Raw genomic sequence first — 23,612 nt, 5'->3', positions numbered from 1 at the left:
TTCTTTGTTTAATCATTCTTCCATCCCTACTTCCTGGATGGGGACTTTGTGTTAGGGTTATGTTCTTCACACTTCTGGCAGAAGTGTCATGACTGTGAATGCTACTGGTCTCTCTTATTTACGGGCCTACTCCTAAGATCACAGTAATATCACTGTGCCCCTGTTCTTCACTCACTCAGGGTCTGGCTCTAAGATCCATTCTCCTTGGAGAAACAATACTGCAACCCTCTTATGCACTGGAAGATCTGGCTTCTCCTGGGGGAGACCCCTTCTCCTGGGAAGGACAACAGCATAGCACTGGGAACCCTGCAGTGAGAGCTGAGTCCAGGGATCCAATGCACTGAGGTTCTGTTTCTTACCCTGTAGCTGAGTCTGAGATCCCTTTCTTGAGTTAGAGCTATATACCTATGACCCTTATGCCGGGCAGCTGATATCCCAGTTCCCCTATTCTACTCCTGTAGTCTGGCTCTCTGATTCTGGCCCATCCCTTTTCCTCAGTTTCTTCCCTGTTCACTTGCTTGTGAGTTGAATTTGTGATCTCATTATAGAAAGATTATCCAGTGTGGTTTCTTAGATTTCTGATCTCTATTTGATCTGCTGCTAGTGTAAGGTCTTTGTTTGGATACAGTTTTAAGGGGAGTCGGGCTGTGCTGCTTCCTTTTTTCCTTACCATTTTGTTTCTAGTTCCACATAGTATCAGAATTCACAATAGTGTCATAGAGATGAGCATCCCTATTGAAAGTTAATGAGATCTGTTCAGTACTTTTTCAGATACCCACAATGCGTAAGCAAGGGATCTATTGTTAGAGAAAGTGCCATATTATCAGACTCTCAGAGGCCCCATGACCTGGCCATAGGGACTACATTTTGCAGTTTAAACCTGGGAAGGAAGTTAGAAATAGGAAGTTGGAAAGAGAAGCAACTGAGCTTGGCATTCAGGGGATCCTGGTGTAAGGGGCTAAAAATCTAGCTAATCTGTCTAAAATATCTAATGAGTGGCCACCAATAAATTATAAGCTTTAACAAGAGTTTAGACTTTTAAGCATTTATTAAGGGGAATAAGAATTTGGTGAAGAGAGACAAAGGCCTACATTCATCTATCTATCCAAGGGAGAGTGCATTTTTAGCTCCACTCTCCACCAGAGTCCTCACGAAAGAGAGTGAGAGAGCCAGCCTCACCCCTTCTTCCTCCCACAAGCAAACATCACTTCCTGACACCAAAGAAAAGCTGCATGGCTTGCCCTCAGACGCCTTCTCCTCATGGCGAAGCTTTCCTACAGTAGCTCTCCAGCAGGTGGCATCATTCCAATTGTTACACTGGAGTATTCTCAAGTTGTCATTTGATGGAGAAGCTGATCTGCGATTAGAGCAGAAAGAAAAATCTGGCATTCACTAGATTTTGGGAAACAGGTTTCAGAAAGTTCAGACAGAGAAAGGATAGGTACTGTCCCATGGGAGGAAATTATATAGGATAAATTGATCCGTAAGGATTGCAAAGTTAATGAGGACAAATTGTTTTGATATAAATAATGAGTCCAAAAAGAAACCAATCAATAAGAATGCATTGGAAATTTATAGACAAGCAACTTTCTAAAGAACTTATAGAAAACAGAACAAAAATTGTTAACTGAGGGGGCAGCTAGGTGGTGCAGTGGATAAAACACCAGCCCTGGATTCAGGAGTACCTCAGTTCAAATCCGGCCTCAGACACTTGACACTTACTAGCTATGTGACCCTGGACAAGTCACTTAACCCCCGCTGTCCTGCAAAACAAACAAACAAACAAAAATAGTTAACTGAGGATAAATACCAAAGAATGGAATTATCTTTTAAGAATAGTTTCAGGACAAAAGGTGAGACTGGTAATTTTTTATTATATCAAATTGATAAACATTTGAATATTCTTGTTAACTGAAACTACCAAAATCCTTTCAATTGTAAATGTTGCAAAGGAAATGCAAAGGAAGGTTGTTGATTAGAAAAAAATTGTATCAAATATCTTTGATAAGTATCTAATATTTAACATATATGAGGAATTAATACAAATATATAAGACAAAGAGCCATGGATATGCCCAATGGATACATATGTTCAAAGTTTGAGAACAAACAATTCTCAAAAAGAGAATTACAAATGATTATCAGCTATATGTAAAAGATAGCTCTAACTAACTAATAAATAAGAGGAACACAAATTAAAACACCTTTGAGTTTTACCTCACTCCTAGAAAACTGGCAAAAAAAAAAAAAGGTAGGAAGAGTGAATGTTGGAGGAGCTGCAGAAAGACACACTAATACAATGATGGAAGACTGTAAGTCTAACCATTCTAGAAAACAATTAAAATGATCCTTAATATAAACTAAATTATCCATACCCTTTGATCTAGACCTGTCATTGCCAGACATACTTTCAAAGAGGTCAAAGATAGGATTTTACTGAACCTTTAGTAGCTTAAAACTTAAAACTTTAGTAGCTTTAAAACTTAAAACACCCTTAGGATGTTATATACACTAAAATATTCATAGCAGCACTTTTTGTATCTTTAAAGGATTAGAAACAATGTAGCTAACCACCTAATGAAACTAAATGGTGTGAAATTATAATAACCAACTTTGGCCTCGAGAAGAGACAACAAAATGTACCTCCTTCCAGTGCAAAAGTAGGTACCTATAGATGTGCAATATTGAATGTACTATCAGACTCAGTTAATATTTCAATTCGTTTTACTGCTTTTTCTTTCCTCTTTCTATTTTATTCTTTGTTCCATGAGATGACTGAATAGGTAGGGCAATAGGCAGGAACATATTTGGAAATGAAGATGATGGAAAGGCAAAAGAGATCAATTTTTTTTAAAGAATAGCATCAGTAACACCAAATGCCAACCACAGAAAGGGTCTTGAAAAATTTTTGTTGTACTTGTTTTTATGTTTGAAGTAAGAAAAAAATTCAAGAAGTGATAGAAGAGACTGAACAATAACAAAAGAAAGAGAGAAGGAATAACTATGAACTTATTTTCTTTATGAGGCAAAATGATCAGTACACTGGAATAATGAAACAAAAGTGGTTAAGAAGGCATTGAAATGAAATACAAGAGACAGTTGGGTGGTAGAGCAACTAGGGCACTGGACTTGAATTTAGGAAGACCTCAGTTCAAATCCATGCTCAGACACTTACCAGCTGTATGACCCTGGACAAGTCACAACTTCTGTTTGCCTCAGTTTCCTCATTCATAAAATGGAGATAAGAATAGCACCTGCTTCTCAGAGTTGTTGTGAGGATCAAATGAAATAATAAAGTACTTAGCATAGCACCTGGCACATAGTAAGTGCTTTATGAATGTTAGCTACTATTACTATCATTATTAAGTTGTGAAGAAAGAAATGCAGCAGTGATGGAGAGGGGGAAAAGTTGTCTTAATTTTAAAAAATGAGATTAGGATGAATTATTTAAAGTATAGGTCTTTAGGGTCTTACTTATTCACAGAAAGACTTTTTATCCATCTATTGCAAAATCACTGAACAAACTATGGTAAATTAATGTAATGGAAAATTGTTGTTCAGTGAGGAATAACAAAGAAATAACAAATATATGTTCAGAGAAACAAGGGATGGAGTAATATGAACTGATGCAAAGTATACAACTGATGCAAAGAAACAGAAAACGATGCACCATGACTACAATTATGTGTAATAATGAAAAGTATACTACAATGAAGGCAAACACTGAGCAGCTATAAAAACCAGCATTGGTCCAAGAGAACAGATAATGAAACATTCCTTCTTCTTCTCTGCAGAGAATCAGTGGACTGACAGAATGTACATTGTCAGGTAAAGTCACTATATAGGTCAGAGGTATCAAACAAGTGGCCCACAGCCCCAGGCAGCTACAATACTCTGAATGTGACCCAAACGAGATTCAAATATAAGTGGGAAGTATTTAACAAATAAACAAAAATGCAATAAAACATAGATAATATTACATTTTGAAACCAAGTCCATATATAATCCACAAGTATATTTAGGTATGGCTTACTTTCTTTTTTGTTTGTTTGTTTGTTTTTGGTGAGCCAATTGGAGTTAAGTGACTTGCCCAGGGTCACACAGCCAGTAAGTGTTAAGTGTCTGAGGTCAAATTTTAACACATATACACACATACATACATACACACATATACATATAAAATCACAAAAAAGCTGAAGCATAGCTAGTATGTTTTGTGACAGAATTAACATCCACATAGGTGGATAGGGCAAATCTAAAAAATTTAATAAAAACAACCACACAAATATAGGATGGAAAAGTTATGGTTCATGTGAAAGAGCCTTTGGAGTTTTAACATACTGAAAATATAAGATAATATAACTTGATGTGGCAACAAAAATATCTACTTTTATCACAGTCTGCATTCATAAAAGCCCCTCAAAAGGGAAGTGGCTGCTCTACTATGCTCTGCCCTGGTCAGACCTCATCAGAAGGACTGCACTTAGCTCGAGGTATCATGTTTTAGGAAGTGCATCAACAAGCTAGCGGTCATACAAAGCTAGTCAACCAGAATAGTAAGGGGACCGGAAGTCATCACAGAAGGAACTGGGAACGTTTAGGCTAAAGAAGATAGTGTTTGATGAGGACGTTATCTTTAAGTATCTGAAAGACACTTAGGTGGAAAGGACTTAGCCTTGTTTTTCTTCATCCCAAAGGGCAGGAGTAGGTGCAATAAGATTGCAGAGATGCGGATTTCAGCTTGCTATAAGGATACACTTCCAAATGAGTAGAGTTATCTAATTGTAGAATGAGTTGCCTCAGGAAGTTGTGAGATCCTCAGCAATGGATATTTCCAAGCAGGGATGAATGACCACTTGTTAGGGATACTGTTAAAAGATATTCCTCTTCAGGTATGGATTAGGCTAGGTGACTTCTAAGATCTCTTGCAATTTTGATACTATAAATCTATGGATTTCGATAATGGATGTAAAGGGGGTCTATAAAATCATATATGTGCAAGGTATTATTAAGTTGGACCTGCCATGTTTGTCTGGCAACATCATACATTTGTACCCTGCTTCATTCATATAACCATATAGTTCATTCACATAACCATATAGTTATTGCCATTTCAATTTGACTTTGATTATTGCTCAGTGGATGCAGTGGCTTTAGGGGCTAAGGTATTAGAACATCATGTAGGGGCAGCTAGGTGGCGCAGTGGATAGAGCAGCGGCCCTGGAGTCAGGAGTACCTGAGTTCAAATCTGGCCTCAGACACTTAACACTTACTAGCTGTGTGACCCTGGGCAAGTCACTTAACCCCAATTGCCTCACTAAAAAAAAAAAAAGAAAGAACATCATGTGACTGGATAAAACTTGGAAAGGGAGTGACTATCAGGCATCTCTGGAGCCAAATGAATTGGCAGAGTTGGTGAAAGTCTTGGAATCACCAGGTAAACAGCTCTTGCCATGTGATATGGCCTGCAGTGAGAAGCTAGGTAAATCAGTGGTGGCCAAAGTGAGGATCCCTGAAGGTACCATACTGACAATGGATGTGCTCACAGTGAAGGTGGGTGAACCAAAAGGATATCCCCCTGAAGGTACTGGCAAGAAGGTCAAGGTGAACATTGAAGAGAATGATAACCATCACAGAAGAAGCAATAGGAATTTTGTAAATAAATAAAATCTTTTTTAAAATGACATTTATTGTACTCTTACCTTCCTGTCTCAGTTTTGGGGGATAGCTTAGAATAATCAGTACATGAAGAATAAAGGAATGGACAGTTAGGAAGAGACAAGTAACTGTCATGAATGAAAGGATGACCTTCACAAACTACTTGCCTATGGTTCCACTTACCATTTCTATAACTTTCTAATTTTGATAAATGGCCCTTTCTGGCCATTGATGTGCTATAATGTTGTATTACCTGTTTGTGTGTGTGTGTGTGTGTGTGTGTGTATTTTTTAATCTTCTAATTGGTCTCCCTGCCTCAATTCTTTTTCTACTACAATCCATCTTCCACTCAGCTGCCAAAGTAATTTTCCTAAGTTCTGTCTGGCCCTTCCCTTCTTTACTCTTCCCTACCCCCACCCCCATTCAATAAATTGTAGTGGGTCACTATTGCCTCCAGGATCTAATGTAAAATCTTCTGGTTGGTATTTAAAATCCTTTACAACTTGACCCTTTCCTGTCTTTCCAGGTACTTCCTTTAAGGGCTCTACAATCCAGCTACATTGGTCTTCTTGCTAGCTATTTCTCACACCCAACACTATCTTCAGACTCTGGGACTTTGCATTGACTCTCCCCCATTCCCTAACTTCCTCCAAGGTTTAGTTCAAATACCACCTACTGCAGAAGGTCTTACCTGTCCCTTTCCCCTTTCCTGGTGCCTTCTCTCATAGCTTATCCTCCATTTACCCTGTATATGTCATATATATGTAGAAGGTGAGGTCATATTTTTGCCTTTGTATCACCAGTGATTAGCATAGTAAGCACTGTAAGGGGCACATAGTAAGTACTTGCTTAATAAATATTTATTGACCATCTGATTAATAACTCAGTTTCTGGAGCTCAGAAGCTCTCAACATATAGGAATGGGAAGTTTTTAAAAAGGAGAAGAGGAAAAGAAAATAGCTAATAATAATAGCTCACATTTATATTGTGTTTTTTTTATTTGTTTGTTTGTTTTGTTTTTTGTTTTCTTTGGTGAGGCAATTGGGGTTAAGTGACTTGCCCAGGGTCACACAGCTAGTAAGTGTTAAGTGTCTGAGGCCGGATTTGAACTCAGGTACTCCTGACTCCAGGGCCGGTGCTCTATCCACTGCGCCACCTAGCTGCCCCTGTATTGTGTTTTAATACATAATTTCATTTGCTCTCCACAATCCTGTGATGTAAGTGCTATTATTATCATCCTTATTTTTGCAGATGAAGAAGCTGAGGCTCAGAGACTTCAAGTGACTTTCTTGGAGACTCACAGAAATGGATTTGAACCTACATCATCCTCACTCCAACTTTAGCTTTCTTTCCCCTGTACCATGACGTCTCTCAGCTAATTGTTATCTGAAATCATTTCTCTGAAGAGTAGGGATGAGGGAATATTGCATAGGCAAGGAAGTACTAGTTATATGGAAGGGAGGGTACCCCAAGAGACTTCAGCAAATCTTAAAGGCCATGGAGAAGTAGAAAGTATTGAAGTCTAAAAGGGAAGGCCTTCAGATGCATATGCATTTTAGAAAGGGTCTGAGGCTTGAATACCTTCATTTCATATGAAGAGGCATTGAACTCGACCCTTGGGCACAGGCCTTTGTCCATAGCCATTCATCTGCGTAAGACCCTAAAAGGAGTCTGGGAAGGGTAACTGACTGAATAGGGACTGATCATCATTAGTCAAGGTGAAGTACTTGCCTGAGAGAAGTTGGCATTGAACCAGGAAGGATTGTTTTGATAGAAAAGGCCAGACCTGTCTCACTTCTTGCCTTGAGGTGACAGACTTCAGAGGATTCTACTAATCCTACACTAAGGGTTGTTGCCCAAGCTGAAAGAACACAATAGCACTCCAGCTGAAAATAACATTTTAACACTCCAGCTGAGGAGAGCACAGTACGGCCCAAGAGCTGTCCACAAAAAGATGAACACAGGGAGTCCATCTGATGGACACACTCAACAGAGGTGCCTTTCTCTGAGAAGAGCCAAGCAGCTGAATGAACTGCCTGGCATGTCCGAGCTACCAAGAAACTTGCCAGGTCCATCCCAGTAGCAGCTGGACCCATCCAGCTGAGAAACCTTGCCCTATAAGCAATAGAGTATCTCTTCCATTGTTCTGACCATCTCCTGCAGCAAACTTCTTTTTGAGAAAGGACATCAAGGCCCTGCTTTAGAATTTTGAGTAGCCTAAGCCATGTGTGTTTCTATAATTGCATCTCACTAAAATTATACTTTGTATCTAATTCTTTTCCTCATAGAGTCTATGTATTTTTGGGGGAGGATGTGCCCCAGATTTGATGAGGAAGGGAATGATTTGCAACTATTATTTTTGTTATACTTTTTGGACAAATTTAATCTTTGATTTTTTTTTAATTTAACAATTTTTTTATGTCTTGAGTCCCAGAGTGCCTCCCTCCCTCCCTCCCCACTCCACACTAGAGAAAATCAGCACTCCATGCAGATTTATAAATATATGTAAAACCATACTATGCATACTTCTATTTCTGGAGGTGGATACCATCTTCCCTCATAGGTATTTTATAGCTGATTTCAGTATTTATAGTACTCAGAACAACTTGGTTGCTCACAAATATTCTTCAAACAATATTGCTGTTACTATATACAACGTTCTCTTGGTTCTGCTCACTTCACTTTTTGTTATTTCATATGTCCGTGTTTTTCTAAAATCAACCATCTCATCATTTCTTTTTTTTCAAGTCATCATTTCTTACAGCACAGTAGTATCCCATAATAATCATATACCGCAACTTGTTTAACCACTCCCCAGCTGATGGGCATCCCCTCAATTTCTAGTTCTTTGCCACCATAAAGACAGTTGCTATAAATATTTTAGAACATATAGGCTCTTTTCCTTTTTCCCTGAACACTGTGGCAAATAGATCTAATAGTGGTATTGTTGGGTGAAAGGGTAAACACAGTTTTATACCTCTTTGAGCATAATTCCAGATTGCTCTCCAAAATGGTTGGATCTGTTCACAGTTCTACCAACGGTGTATTAATGATTTTCCCAGATTTCCCAGATTTTCCACATCCCCTCCAACATTTGTCATTTTCCCCTTCTATCATTTTAGTCAATCTGAGATAATATTTCAAAATTGTTTAATTTGCATTTCTCCAATCAATAATTATTTAGAGAATTTTTTCATATGAATAGATAGATGATAGATTGGTAGGTAGGTAGATAGATAGATAGATAGATAGATAGATAGATAGATAGATAGATAGATAGATAGGTAGATAGATAATCTTTATCAATAAACTGCCTGTTCACTTTGAGGTACCACCTGACACCTATTAGATTGGCTAAAATGACAAAAAAGGTAAATAATAAATATTAGAGAAGCTGTGGAAAAATTGTAACACTAATGCATTGTTGGTGGAGTTGTGAACTGATCCAAACATTCTGGAGAGCAATTTGGAATTATGCCCAAAGGGCTGTGAAGCTGTGCATACCCTTTGATCCAGCAATACCACTTTTGGGTCTTTTTCCCAAAGAGATCATGTAAAGGGGAGAAGGACCCACATGTACAAAGATATTTATAGCTGCTCTTTATGTTGTGGCAAGGAATTGGAAGTTATGGGGATGCCCATCAATTGGGGAATGGCTGGACAAGCTGTGGTATATGAATACAATGGAATACTATTGTGCTGTAAGAAACGATGAACAGGAGGAGTTCAGAGAAACCTGGAGGGTCTTGCGTGGACTGATGATGAGTGAGATGAGCAGAACCAGAAGAACATTGTACACAGTATCATCAACATTGTGTGTTGACCTACTGTGATGGACTATATTCTTCTCACCAATGCAATGATACAGAAGGGTTCCAGGGAACTCATGATAGAAGAGGATCTCCAAATCCAGGGGAAAAAAAAGAACTGTGGAGTATAGATGCTGAATGAACCATAGTATTTCTTTTGTTTTTGGTGCTGATGTTTTTCTATTTTGAGGTTTTTCCTCATTGCTCTGATTTTTCTCTTATAACATGACTAATGCAGAAAAATGTTTAATGTTATTATATATATACATGTGTGTGTGTGTGTGTGTGTGTATATAACCTATATCAGATTACCTGCTGTCTAGGGGAGGGGGAGGGAGAAAAATCTGAAATTGGAAAGCTTGTATAAACAAAAGTTGAAAACTATCTTTACATGTAACAGAAAAAAATAAATAAATACAATACCAAAAAAAAAAAAAAACCCTGCCTGTTCATATCCTTTGACCATTTATCAGTTGGGGAATGACTCATAATCTTATAAATCTGACCAAGTTCTCTATATATTTGAGATATGAGACCTTTATCTGAGAAACTGCCCCCCCCCAATTTTCTGCTTTTGTTCAAATCTTGGCTACATTGGTTTTATTTGTACAAAACCTTTTTAAGTTAATGTCATCAAAACTATACATTTCACATGTCACAATGCTCTCTATCTCTTATATATTCATAAATTCTTCTCCTATCCACAAGTCTGATGAGAGGAAATGTATTCCATGTTCTTGTAGTTTTCTTATGATACCTCCCTTTATATCTAGGTCATGTATCCATTTTGACCTTATCTTTGTAAGTGGTGTAAGATATTGATCTATATCCAATTTCTGCAAGACTGTTTTTCAGTTTTCCCAACAATTTGTGCCAAATAGTGTCTTCTTATCCCCAAAGCTTAAATCTTTATATTTGTTAAATACAAGGTTATTATAATAATTTCACTACTGTATTGAATGTCTACTCTGTTCCACTGATTCATCTTTCTATTTCTTAGCCTGTAACAAATAGTTTTGATAATTACTGCTTTATAATATAGTTTGAGATTTCATACTGCTAAGACTCCTTACTTTACATTTTTTCATTAATTGAATTGATAATCTTGACCTTTTGTGATTACAAATGAATTTCATAACCATTTTTTCTAGCTCAATAAAATTATTTTTATAGTCTAATTGGAATAGCACTGAATAAGTAGATTAGTTTAGGGAGAAATTTTCATTTTTATTATATTGGCTCTACCTAACTATGAACAATTACTATTTCTCCAATTACTTAAATCTGACTTTATTTGTATAAAAACTGTTTTATAATTATGTTCATGTAGTTATTGGGTTTGTCTTAGCAAGTATACTCCCAGGTATTTTATACAGTCAACAGTTATTTTAAATGGGGCATCTCTTACTATTTCTTCTTGCACAGTTTTATTGGTGATATATAAAAATGCTGATGATTTATGTGGGTTTATATACTTTGCAAATTTAGCCTTCGCTAAAGAACTGGGTCTCACCATTTGGAGCTCTTGAGATAGTATTAGGAAGATAGTGTGAGAAAAATTATTAATAATAGGGTGTTTTGGGGACTCAAAGACCCCCCACACACACATACACACACAGTAACTCTGGCTGGTTTTGCAGGGCCAGCACAGAGTCAGGAGAATTTCAAAGGAAATGTAGATCGACCTTCCTAACTAACTAAAGGAAGTTAACTAACTTAAAACCACCTTCAAGTCATGTCAATCAATGGACTTGAATGTTACTGACCAATTAACTTGGATCTAGGTGGACTGACCCACCTCTACCTCAGACAGGTTAAAAACCCTGGAGAGGGGCAGCTAGGTGGCGCAGTAGATAGAGCACCAGCCCTGGAATCAGGAGTACCTGAGTTCAAATCCGGCCTCAGACACTTAACACTTACTAGCTGTGTGACCCTGGGCAAGTCACTTAACCCCAATTGCCTCACTAAAAAAAAAAAATTAAAAAATTAAAAAATTAAAAAAAAAAAAACCCTGGAGAGGGGTTTCTCATGTTCTTGGCACGCTCTTCCTTCTCCCACACTGTTCTCTCTCTCCCCTCTATCTTAGGTATGTAGGGCTTCTAAACTTTCTGAGCCATGTGCTCTCTTTACTAATCTTTAATATGCTTTAATAAATGCTTAATGCCCCCAAAACTGGTGCAGTAGCCTCTAAATTCTAAGTAGCAAATATATTACAAACCCCAGCTAAGTTTCCCTAAAACTTGGGACAGTATATAGGGAGATCCCATAAATTTTTTTGTGTGGGGCAATGAGGGTTAAATGACTTGCCTGGGGTCACACAGCTAGTAAGTGTCAAGTGTCTGATGCCAGATTTGAACTCAGGTCTTCCTGAATCCAGGGTCAGTGCTTTATCTACTGTGCCACCTAGCTGCCCCAATCCCATAAATTTTTAATCACCACAATAGTCATCCACAAGATTGGCCTGAGAAACTTAAAAGTAGTAGTAACCACTCTCTGGGGACCCAACATGCCAATACCAATGTAAATCAGGAGATTAAGCCCAGAGGGGGTGTTACATGCAGAATATGAAGGTAGTCATATGAAAAAAATTATCTAAATCACTATTAATTTAAAAAATGTAAATAAATAATTCTGTGATTCTATGTCCCTTTAGATTAATAATGTTGAACCTCCCCCCCAAACAAAAATAACAACAAATGTTGGCAGGATGTTGTGAAAACAGACACTTTAAAGTGGAGCTATGTAGTGGACCAACAATTCTGGAAAGCAATTTGAGATTAAGCTCTAAAAATCACTAAACTGTACATACCTTTTTACCTAGCTATCCCACAACTAGACCTAAGCCCCCATAGAGATCAAAGAAAAAGGGAAGGGACTCATATGTACAAAAATGTTTATAGCAGGGTGTTTTTTTTAATAGTAACAAAGAACTGGATACTAAGGGTAGTGTCCATCAATTAGAAAATGGTTGAACAAATTATGGTATATGAATGAAATGGAATGCCATGTAGAAAAGGATTAATGGGATAGTTTCAGAGAAATTTGAGAAGATTTATATGAACTGATACAGAAAGAAATAAGAAGGACCAGAAGAATTTATATAATAACAACATTGTAAAGACAAACAACTATGAAAAAATTAAGAACTCTTATCAATGCAATGAGTAACCACGACTTGAAAATAGCTAGTCATGAAGCAAGGTTCCCATTTCAAAACAGAGAGGTGATGAATTCAGGGTATAACATGAGACATATGTTTTTTGGACGTAGCCAAAACAAGAATTTTTTTTTTTGCTTTACTGTGCATATTTATTTAAAAGGATCTTGTTTCTCTCTTCTTTTTAGTAATGGATGGAGCAAATGGGAAGGAGAGAATATAGATTTTTTTTGTTCATCAAATATATTTTAATTTAATTTTTAAAAAATAACATAAAGGAAAGAAAAGACTGTAAACAAAAAGTGAAAAATATTTCCTGTTTCATCAGAGATTGAGGCTCTTGATAGTAATAAAAACAAGCTAGGCTTGGCAGAGTTCTTGGATAGAAGAAATGGTGCTATTTTTCTTTCTGGTATAAAAAGAACATCAAAAACCAAGTGGGATGATCTAGTTGGTGAAGCTCACAAAAATGTTAAATGTTTGGGGACTTGAACTCCTTGGCTAGTTCAACATTTTCTCCTTTTTAAGGGAATGGGTTTTATTAATTGGAAGATTCAGTCTAAGGGAACAAAGGTAAGGAGGAAATGAGGGGAAATGGTATCTGTGACTAGAGTATCATTTAATGGGATATTTAACTTCCCGTCCCTGTTTCTGAGGAGTCATTTTCTGCAGAGACATGAGGAATAATAGGAGAAACTTTACTCATTTTGGCAAATTGCTCCAAATTTCCCACAATCTCAGCCTTCTTTTTCAACTCCTGCCCCAACTTCTCTCTTTGGGTACACTTTAATGTACTGGAACATACTTAATAGAAGGTTGTTTGTTTGTGTAACTCACCAAGGCTAGCCTTGTTTACAAGACAGAAATCAAAAGAAAGAGCAATCTTTAAAACTCAATCACAAGCAAGACTCACTATATATACATTTTCCACCAATGTTCATTTTTTATGCTTATACCACCCATTAAACAAAACTAGGATCACTAACAAATTTAGGAAGACAAGAAAGGAGGTAAGAAGTGTACCATCTTTCATACTCAGTATCAAGTTTCTCTCTGACAATAAATTGAAGATTGTAGGTCCATTAATGGGTTGATAGCCCTAACAAAGTAAATATACAGTACAGACTCATTAAATTCAACAAATATGTATTAAATTACTGTGATGTATAAGGAACCGGATACAGAGACAAAGATGTAATAGTCCCTGCCCTCCAGAAATTTATATTCTTTTACTGCTGAGAGGTTACAACATGTGCACAGACAAATATAAAAAGGAATTGAATAGTTAAAGCAAAGGAGAAAGATAAATCAAGTACTTTAAAATATTTGATGAGAGAAAGAAAGAGAAATTTCAGCTGTGGATATCAGGGGAAGCTATTTGGAGGAAGTAGCACCTGAACAGAGCCTCGAAGGAAGATGAAGATTCTGAAAATTGGAGATGAAGAGGAAATGCATCCTAGGCAAGGAGAACAATCTATATGAATGCCCAGGAGAAGATATGTCAAATTAAAATCTTCAAAGGGCCTCGGAGATCATCTTGTCCAACTCCAGCATTTTATAGGAGAGAAAAGCATTACTCAAAGAAGGAAAAGTGATTTGCCCAAGGTTAGTGTTAGAGCCAAGACTAGATCTCCTAGTCTAGTGCTCTTCACTCCAAGGTGACCCATGTTTTTATATGTCTCTTTTGATTTAGGCCACATAAAGGATTGCTTTTGCTTCTTCACTCTGGAATGGAAGACTTGCCTGGCTAAGGGAAACTCATCCCCTAGCAATTTAAACACTTATACCTGGACTACACCTATACACACCTATACCTGGACTATGCCTATGTGCCCTTACCTATATACATACATGCACCTGAACTACGTATGAAGAGAATAGATAATTGGCCCAAATCACACAATATCACCTTACCATCTATACCTATCCTGGAGTGCAGGCAAAGCTAATCAATGGATTAAAATGACACAAGGTTCTACATTTTAAATGAAAAGAACAAAATTATTGTGTGGTCTCCATACTTCATTCTGAAAAATAATATGAACAATGTTAGTGTTCTAACAATCACCTATGAAAATATCCTTGAGAGTTTGGTTTAATACATATGTTAATCAATGGAGCAGAATAATCCATAGAGTTTCCAAGACCCTCTCCTCTTTCAGGGAGCATCATAAAGTCTGAAGCACGAAATTTTCTTTTTTTGCTTCCAATTTGGGGAGAAAATTTGGAATAATTCATACCCTCATGTAAACAGGGGTTCAATTGGATTCATCAGTTATAACTCACCTTATTTTTATCAAGTGGGGCTCAATCAATTCATTTCATCTTTATCAGGTGAGAATATTTCTACTGCATCAATCCATAAAAGGCATTAAACTAGGTGCAAACAACTAAGTTCATCAAATCGAGAAAGAATGGAGGACTTCAAGCCACTGGATAAAAGGAAATTATGTTACATGGGGAGTGGGTTGGGACTGGTTGAGGATACTCAGTCATGTCCAGTGGGGCTTGTATATTTCAGAATCAACATTCTAGTGCCTGACCACCCCAGTAGTGGAAATTGCTCCATCTTAGCCCCTGAGAGAGAATTGCTTGGGGGAGAGTGAAAAGAGGTAGATCCTCACTCTTCTCTTCCCCTGCTTTTGACCACAGATGACCTTAAGAACTTTGAAGGGTCGCAGAATCTAGACTTCTCAACAAAAGATGACCTAGGCTGGGTCTAGCTCTAACACTTAGAGGCTTTGTCATCTTAGACAAGTCACTCAGCTTCTTGGACTTTAGATTCTTCATATGTAAAATGAGGGGACTGAACCAGCATAAGTATAAAATGCCTTCAAGTTCTAGATCCAAGAATTGTATGATGATTACTTCCAGCAGCTGGGGAGTAACTGATTCTAATTAAACAATCAATTATTCGCTTGAACATGAGGACAGCAAAATTGGATGAACTGATCTATTTACTTCAGGGTTTCCGCACTTCAATGAATCCATGATTTATTTTGACAGTGTGAACACTCCACTCTCCTCCTCCCCTCTGAACAGAACCCATTCCCCCTGCACTTTCTCATTTCATTCATTTTTCTACTTGTATCATTAAGGCTACTGGAAGCCTTAATCATTTGTCTCTGATCCTATTCAAATACTTAGGTGTCTAGAATACTAGGCTTGGTGCCACAAGGATCTGGGTTCAAATTCTTCCTTAGATTCTTACTAGCTATGTATCCCTGGACAAGTCATATTACCTTTCTCAGCCTCAGTTTCCTCATCTGTAAAATAAGGATGATAATAGCATTTGCCTCACAGGGTTCTTTTGACAATGAAATGAGAATACATACATATACATACATACACATATAGGTACATGCATATGTGTGTACCTACATATATACATATATGTATATACACATATGTATGCATACACATGTGTGTATCACTTTGGAAAACAAAAAGCACCATATAAATGTTATCTATTATTAGTTAACTGGTCTGCTTGAATCCAGTCTCTCCTCTCTCCTATTTATCCTCCACACAGCTAACAAATTGATATCCCTAAAGCATAGATGTAACCAAGTCATTCACCTACTTTAAAAGCTCCAGTTGCTCCCCATTGCCCTTAGGATAAAATGCAATTCCTCTATTTGGCATTGAAAACCCTTCATATTCTTGCTCTAGACTTTCTTTCCAGGCTGATGACACAAACCAGCTGACTTGTTATTCCTTATATACAATATTTCCTCCATGCTCTTGCACAGGCTGTACTCCATCCCTGGAATGTTCTCCCTCTTTGTCTCAGCCTCTTGGAACCCTAGCTTCCTTAAAAGCTCAGTTCAAGTGTCACCTCCTTCCAGAGGCCTTTCTTCTCTTTCCCAATTGTTAACTTCCCATCCCTAATCACTATGTATCTATTCTGTGTATATTCTGTATATATTATAGTACTTTGTTTCCTTCTAATAGAAGGTGAGTTTGCTGAGGTCAGGAACTATCTCCCTTTTTTATTTGTTTGCCCAGCATTTAGCATAGCGCTTGGCACATAGTGATTAATAAATGCTTATTGGGGTAGCTAGGTGGCGCAGTGGATAGAGCACCGACTCTGGATTCAGGAGGACCTGCGTTCAAATGTGACCTCAGACACTTAACACTTACTATCTGTGTGACCCTGAGCAAGTCACTTAACCCCAACTGCCTCACCAAAAATAAATAGATAGATAGATAGATAGATAGATAGATAGATAGATAGATAGATAGATAGATAGATAGATAGATAGATAACTAAAAATAAATGCTTATTGATCATCTTGTGTGGTATTCCAGCATGTCCTTTCATAGATCTTTTATTGTGGACCCATACCACTTTCTGTTCTGTTCTGTTCTGTTCTGTTCTTCCGAGTTCTATTCTCCTTTGAGTCATCTGTAATTGTGATTCTTCTGAGGTTGTGGTATTACATGAAGCTAGGCATCATCATCAATGGAAAAAAGTTGGACTGAAGGTTGCCAATAAAGATTGTGTTGTTAATAAAATATATAATCACATTAAATGTAAGCTGGCTTATTGTTTGGGTTGGGGTTGAATGAAGCATGAGTGGTCCGGGTCTGTCCCCAAAATGGAAGCATTGAAAAGAACTCACCAATGAAAGAAGAGGACAAGCATGGTGGAGGGATGTCACAGGGTGAGAGGGTCCCAGAGCTCAGAGCTCTGTTGTGGACACTCTTCTTCTTTCTCTACCTTTTCTCCTTTAGCAAAATCAAGTCCCAGGGGCGGCTAGGTGGCACAGTGGATAGAGCACCGGCCCTGGATTCAGGAGTACCTGAGTTCAAATCTGGCCTCAGACACTTGACACTTACCAGCTGTGTGACCCTGGGCTAGTCACTTAACCCCATTGCCCTGCAAACACACACACACACACACACACACACAGAGCAAAGTCAAGTCCTATGGATTAAATTATCATCTCTATATAAATGACTTCCAAAACTATAACCAGTCCTAAACACCTTACTGAACTAAAGTCCCACATGACTAACTTGCCTGCTGGATGTGTTCACTGTGAACCTATAAGCTTCACAATGCCCAATATAGAATTTATTATTTTTCCCACCCCTCCTCCAAACTTACTGATTATTTTTTTTTAATTTTTAGTGAGGCAATTGGGGTTAATGACTTGCCCAGGGTCACACAGCTAGTAAGTGTTAAGTGTCTGAGGCCAGATTTGAACTCAGGTACTCCTGACTCCAGGGCTGCTGCTCTATCCACTGCGCCATCTAGCTGCCCCCCAAACTTACTGATTTCTACTGGGAGCACTATCATTCTTCCAGTTAAACAATTGGTGTTATCTTTAAATCATCCCTCTCCTTCACCCCTCACTTCACAGTTGCTAGATCTTATAAATATACCTTGAGGAGCAGCTAGGTGTCACAGTGGATAAAGCACTGGCCCTGGATTCAGGAGGACCAGAGTTCAAATACTACCTCACACACTTGACACTTACTAGCTGTCTTCTTGTGTAACCCTGGGCTAGTCACTTAACCCTCATTGTTCTGCAAAAAACAAAAATAAAAAATAAATTATACCTCAATGGAATCTCATGAATCCATCTCCTTCTCTCTATCTCTACTCACATAGTCCATACCCAAGTTCAAACCCTTATCACCTCTCACTTAAACTACTCTAATAGTTTCCTATTGGTTTCCTTGGTTCTCCCCATTACCCTTCCATACTCCCCAGAAACATTAAATTAATATCCATAATATCGACCCTTTTTCTCAACAAACTTCAGTGGCTTACTATTGCTTTCTAGGATTATATATGAAACTCTTAGCCCTGCATCTAAAACCCTCTACAACCTGTCTCCCACTTCTTTCTTCATTCTTATTTTATATTATTTCTCTTCATACATTATTTGCTCCAAATTGGCCTTCTGTACCTATATATTATATTACATCTTCTACCTTCTTGCATCTTAACAAATGGTCCTTCCGTATCTGGAATGTTCTCATCGCCTCACCTCTGCTTTTATTTAAAGTTCTGAGTTTCAAATTCTATCCCTTCCTCTTTCCTTCTCTCCCCTCCCCTCTCTATGTGGTAAACAATCAAATATAGGTTATATATGTACAATTATGTAAAACAGTTCCATATTTGTCATTTTGTCTAAGAAGACTCAAGTAAAAGAAAAAATAAAAGAAAGTGGAAAACAGCATGCTTCAGTCTGTATTCAATCAATATTAGTTTTCTCTGGAGGCAGATAGTATGCTTCATCATTAGTCTTTTGGGATTGTCTTAGATCATTGTATTGCTAAGAATAGCTAAATCATTCACAGTTCTTCATCGAACAACATTGTTGTTGCTGTGTAAAATGTTCTCCTGGTTCTACTCACTTCACTATATGTCAGTTCATATAAATCTTTCCAGTCCTTTCTGAAATAATCCTATTCATTACAATCATATACCACAGCTTATTTAGCCATTCCCCAATTGATGGGCATCTCCTTGATTTCCACTTCCTAGCTACCACAAAAAGAGCTGCTATAAATATTTTTGTACCAATAGGTCCTTTTCTCTTTTTTTTAATATCTTTGGGATAGAAACCTAGCAGTGGTATTGCTGGATCAAACAGTATGCACAGTTTTATAGCTCTTTGGGCATAGTTCCAAATTGCTCTCTATAATGGTTGGATCTGTTCAAAACTCCTCAGGTGCCACTTTCTACAAAGGTGTTTCTTCCCTGGTGAGTTCTCCTTCTTGAAATTACTTATGTAATCAAAATCACTTAATATGACCACCTGGTCCAATCCATATATGAAAGAATGCTCACCAAATATTCCTAAGGGGTCATCTAGACTCTACTTGAAGACCTCCAAGAAGGAGTAACCTACTTACCACATCTCAAAGCAGTCAATTTCACTTTTGGAAGCTCTGATTGTTAGAAAGTTTGTCCAGACATCAAGTCTAAGTTTTCATCTTTGAACCTTCTGGCCATTGCTCCCACTTTGGCAATTTAGGATCAAACAGAACAACTCTAACATTTACTCCATGTGACAACCCTTCCATTATTTGAAGACAGTTATTGTGCCTCCCCCACCCCCACCCCACTGAGTCTCCTGTTCAATAAAAATTATGCACAGTTCCTTCATTCAGGCCTCATGACATAGGCTTATGGTCTTTTGACATACTAATTACCTTCTGCTACCACTCTCCAGCTTATTTTAACTATGACACTCAGAACAGAACAGGATACTTCACATGAAGTCTGATGAGGTCAGAGCAGAATGAGACTATCACCTCTGTTCCTGGAAGCTATGTATTTCTTAATGTAACCTGTGACGACCTTAGCTTTTCTGGCTGCCATATCATAGTTCTGAGTCATATTGAGCTTCCAGTTCACTAAACCCCTCAGATGCTTTTTCAGAACAACTACTCTCTAAACATGTCTTCCTCAACTTGCAATTATGAATTGATTCTTTGTACCAAACCATAAGACTTTACATTTACTCCTATTGAATTTCACTTTTATTACAGTCAGTCCAATGCTCTTGTCAGGCAAGATCCTTTTGGATCCTTATTGTCATCCAGTTTGTTAGCTATTCCTCCCCCAGCTTCATATTATCTGTTAACTTTCTGGCTATGCTTTTATCCATGTCATTGATAAAACACTAAACAGCACAGATTACTTCACTGGACCTCTTGCCACATTGACATGGAAACATTTTTTAAATTTAAAATTTTTAAATTTAAATGTTTTTTTTTTTAGTGAGGCAATTGGGGTTAAGTGACTTGCCCAGGGTCACACAGCTAGTTAAGTGTTAAGTGTCTGAGGCCGGATTTGAACTCAGGTACTCCTGACTCCAGAGCTGCTGCTCTATCCACTGCGCCATCTAGCTGCCCCGTTTTTTTTTTTTTTTTTAATTTTAAAAAACATTTAGGGACAGCTAGGTGGCGAAGTGGATAGAGCACCGGCCCTGGAGTCAGGAGTACCTGAGTTCAAATCCAGCCTCAGACACGTAACACTTACTAGCTGTGTGACCCTGGGCAAGTCACTTAACCCCAATTGCCTCACTAAAAAAAAAAAAAGTTAAAAAAAACCAACTATTTTTTGCAACCAACCATCTTATCAGTTCTGAATCAATCTAATTGTATTATCATCTTGTCTACATCTCTTTATCTTCTCCAATATTTTATATATACTTTATATTTGCATATCTGCTTAATCATCTAATATAATATAAATTCCCTGAAGACAGAAGTTGTTTCTTTTTTTCCTCTTCTTTTTGTCTATCTCCAGGGCTTAGCATGGTGTCTTACACATAGCAGCACTTAATAAATGTTTGTGGAATTGAATTGAATCAGAAACAAGATTTGGGTTTAACAATGAAACATTTCCAAGACCTAGGACAGTGTTTTGTATATAGTTGTGCTTAAATGTTTGTGAAATTGAAATCAGAAACAGGACTTAAGTTTAATAATAAAACATTTTTAGAGTGGGCTTTTAATTGCCAAGAGGATTTCAGGAGTCTCTCTTTGTTCTTTCAATCTTTCTAAAGAAACATTATGATAGTGGGGAGCACCATATAGCATTCTTCTTTCCTTGTCTCCCCCAACTTTAGCCCCCCATATCTCTTTATACTAGCTATCTGACTCAAGATCATGTATAAAATCCAAAAATGACAACTCTAAATTTTAGCGTCTGTGTAAAATGACAACTGCAAGATGTTTAGGACAAAATATGAAGCTATATGTGCCTAGTTTTACCAAAAACTATGAGACTTTGATCAAGCCCCTTTTTGGAGTTCCATTTCTTCATCTGTAAAAGGAGGGAGTTGTAGTCGACAATTTCTAAGGCTCAATCCCGCTTTAAGACTCCATTTAATCAACATAATAGCCAATGGAAAGACTTTTCCAAAATGCTGGAAAGGTAAGCTTCAGAAGGCTTTCACGCTGCATTCGCCCCTTCCCACCCCCCAAAAAGTAAAATGTAGTCGTTCCCCTGCTGAAGGTAAGAGGAGTTGAAGTACAGCCCAGTGCCTGTAACTAAGACTTCTGCCTGCCCAGGCTTATTATTCTAAGCATTATTTTTGGGAAAAGGATAGTCGCCTAAGGTTCAAGGCTATCCCACAGAGGGCGCTGTTTGCTTTGCTTTGCATGAAGGAGAGGCAATGGGTTTGGGTGTCCAGTTAATTAGGGAATGAGGGGGTGGGGTGGAGTGAGGAGAGGTGCATAGGTGCGAGCAATGGGTGGGGTGGGTTCCAAGGAGCTGATGGAAAGGAACAAGCCGGAGCTCGCTGGGGGGAGGGGGCTGGGGCTAGCTTTCCTTCGCAATCCCTTGAAAGTTCAGGAGCTCTGAAGCACCTGAACATCAACTCATGCCCCCGCCCGTCACAGGCTATTTCATCTTCTGGAGCTGACAGGTGAACCGGGAGAAATAGCATCGGTCAGAAAAGAAAGAGGAGACGGGGGTTGGAGAAGCAAAAAACAAACCAAGAAAGTTTTTCTTTGTTTCTCTGTCCAGACCCCGTCCAGCTTCCCCCGAGTACCTCAGCTCCCGCCACCCCAAGTGAATTTGAACACCCAAGATTTATCCTGGCAAGAATCATTCTTTTCTTAGGTTCCCCAGGGGAATATGGTGTGCGAAAGATTTATACTACAAACTCGTTTGCTTTCCGGACCAAAAAGAGATTTCCATTGAATCTGTTCTAAATGGGGTTTTCTGTGTAGAAAACAAGTTTGCGCTGCTGCAGAGGGAGGCTGTCTCCCTACACGACCCCAATACTACGGCCCTCTTCTGCAACACAATTCCTGTTTTACATTGGCAGATTTAGTTTAGAGAGATTGCATGTTTGCTCCAAGTCTATCTAGAGGCATGTACACTCCTTTCGCTGGTTCTTCCATCTGCCGGAACTGTATCTTTATGTTGTACATATATGTCAATGTGTCTAAATGCTGCACATTTCCCTTCCCCTTACCCCTGCCCTCAGCACATAACACCACCCAGCAGTAAATTGAGCTTCCCTATAGTAAGGGATAGAGACAGGTTGGCCTACTGGAAAGAGGGCTAGTTTTTGAGATCAGGAAGATATGGATTCAAACCCAGCCCCTGACATATTACGTGTGACCGTGAGCATTTCTAATCCCCTACTTCTCAGGGGCCATTTTCTAAAATAGGGGCAGCATGGGACTGTGGGGAAGGCAAGAGATTTGGAGTCACAAGACTTGAGTTCAAATCCCAGCTCTGTCTGTGTGACTTTGAACAAATCTCTTCTTTGGGCCTCGCTTTCTTCATCCACCTGTAAAATTAGGGGGTTGGACTCCAACTTTGAGCTCTAGATCGAATGCAATAAATTACTCTACATAGATGGAGGGAGTGAGAAAAATCACAATCCCGACCCCTCTTCCGCCCCCCATGAGGAATATTTTGGACACTTTTTCTGAGGTTCCAGGAGGAGTCCAAAGTGTGCCCATCCTAGGGGAGGGGCTTTGACAATTAAGATAACTTTCCTGGACCCCTAGCGCATTTAATCACTGGACCCACGAGACTTCCAGCACATTCGATGGGGAATAGTCGACACTTCTCAGAATTCAATCCACCTTAAGGGGGTGGGGCGTAAAAAGAGAACAAAATCACTGCGAACAGAGTGAAAACTGCCTATGGGTAGAGGTCTGGAAAGAGGAGGGCCGTGATCTTTACGCTTACCTCTTTTCCTTGCCTATTTCCTATTTGAGAAGGAGTCGGCCTGTGATCCACGGCTTCACGTCCTGTTACCCAGGTCCAGTTGTCACAGACTGAGAAACGTTTCTATGGGAAAGGACAGAGGCAGTGATTTTGGTTTAATTTAATGTTTAAATCAGGAGTTCTAAAAAGCCTAGCCCGCAAAGTTCTCGTGCCGAACAGATAGTTTTGTTTTGTTTTTTTAAAGTCCGTGGTGTCGGAGGAACCTTTTTTTTTTTAAATCTGGCCAATGTTAATTCTCCCCCACGTAACAACTCTTAAATATCCCCTAC

The 23,612-nt window shown here is 38.4% G+C and overlaps 1 long non-coding RNA gene across 1 annotated transcript; it reads right to left on the bottom strand.

Annotated features, from left to right (window-relative positions):
• Positions 1 to 1,298: 1,298 nt before the first annotated feature.
• LOC122743194 lies at positions 1,299 to 23,407 on the bottom strand. Its single transcript, XR_006354979.1, has 3 exons — positions 23,305 to 23,407; positions 1,723 to 1,763; positions 1,299 to 1,357 (listed from the first exon to the last, which is right to left on the bottom strand). It is a non-coding gene; the product is annotated as an uncharacterized LOC122743194 (long non-coding RNA).
• Between the last annotated feature and the right edge of the window lie 205 nt (positions 23,408 to 23,612).

The sequence above is a fragment of the Dromiciops gliroides genome, chromosome 2 (genome assembly GCF_019393635.1).
Source record: "Dromiciops gliroides isolate mDroGli1 chromosome 2, mDroGli1.pri, whole genome shotgun sequence".
Taxonomy (NCBI): Eukaryota; Metazoa; Chordata; class Mammalia; order Microbiotheria; family Microbiotheriidae; genus Dromiciops; species Dromiciops gliroides.
This window is presented reverse-complemented; position numbering and strand designations above follow the sequence as displayed.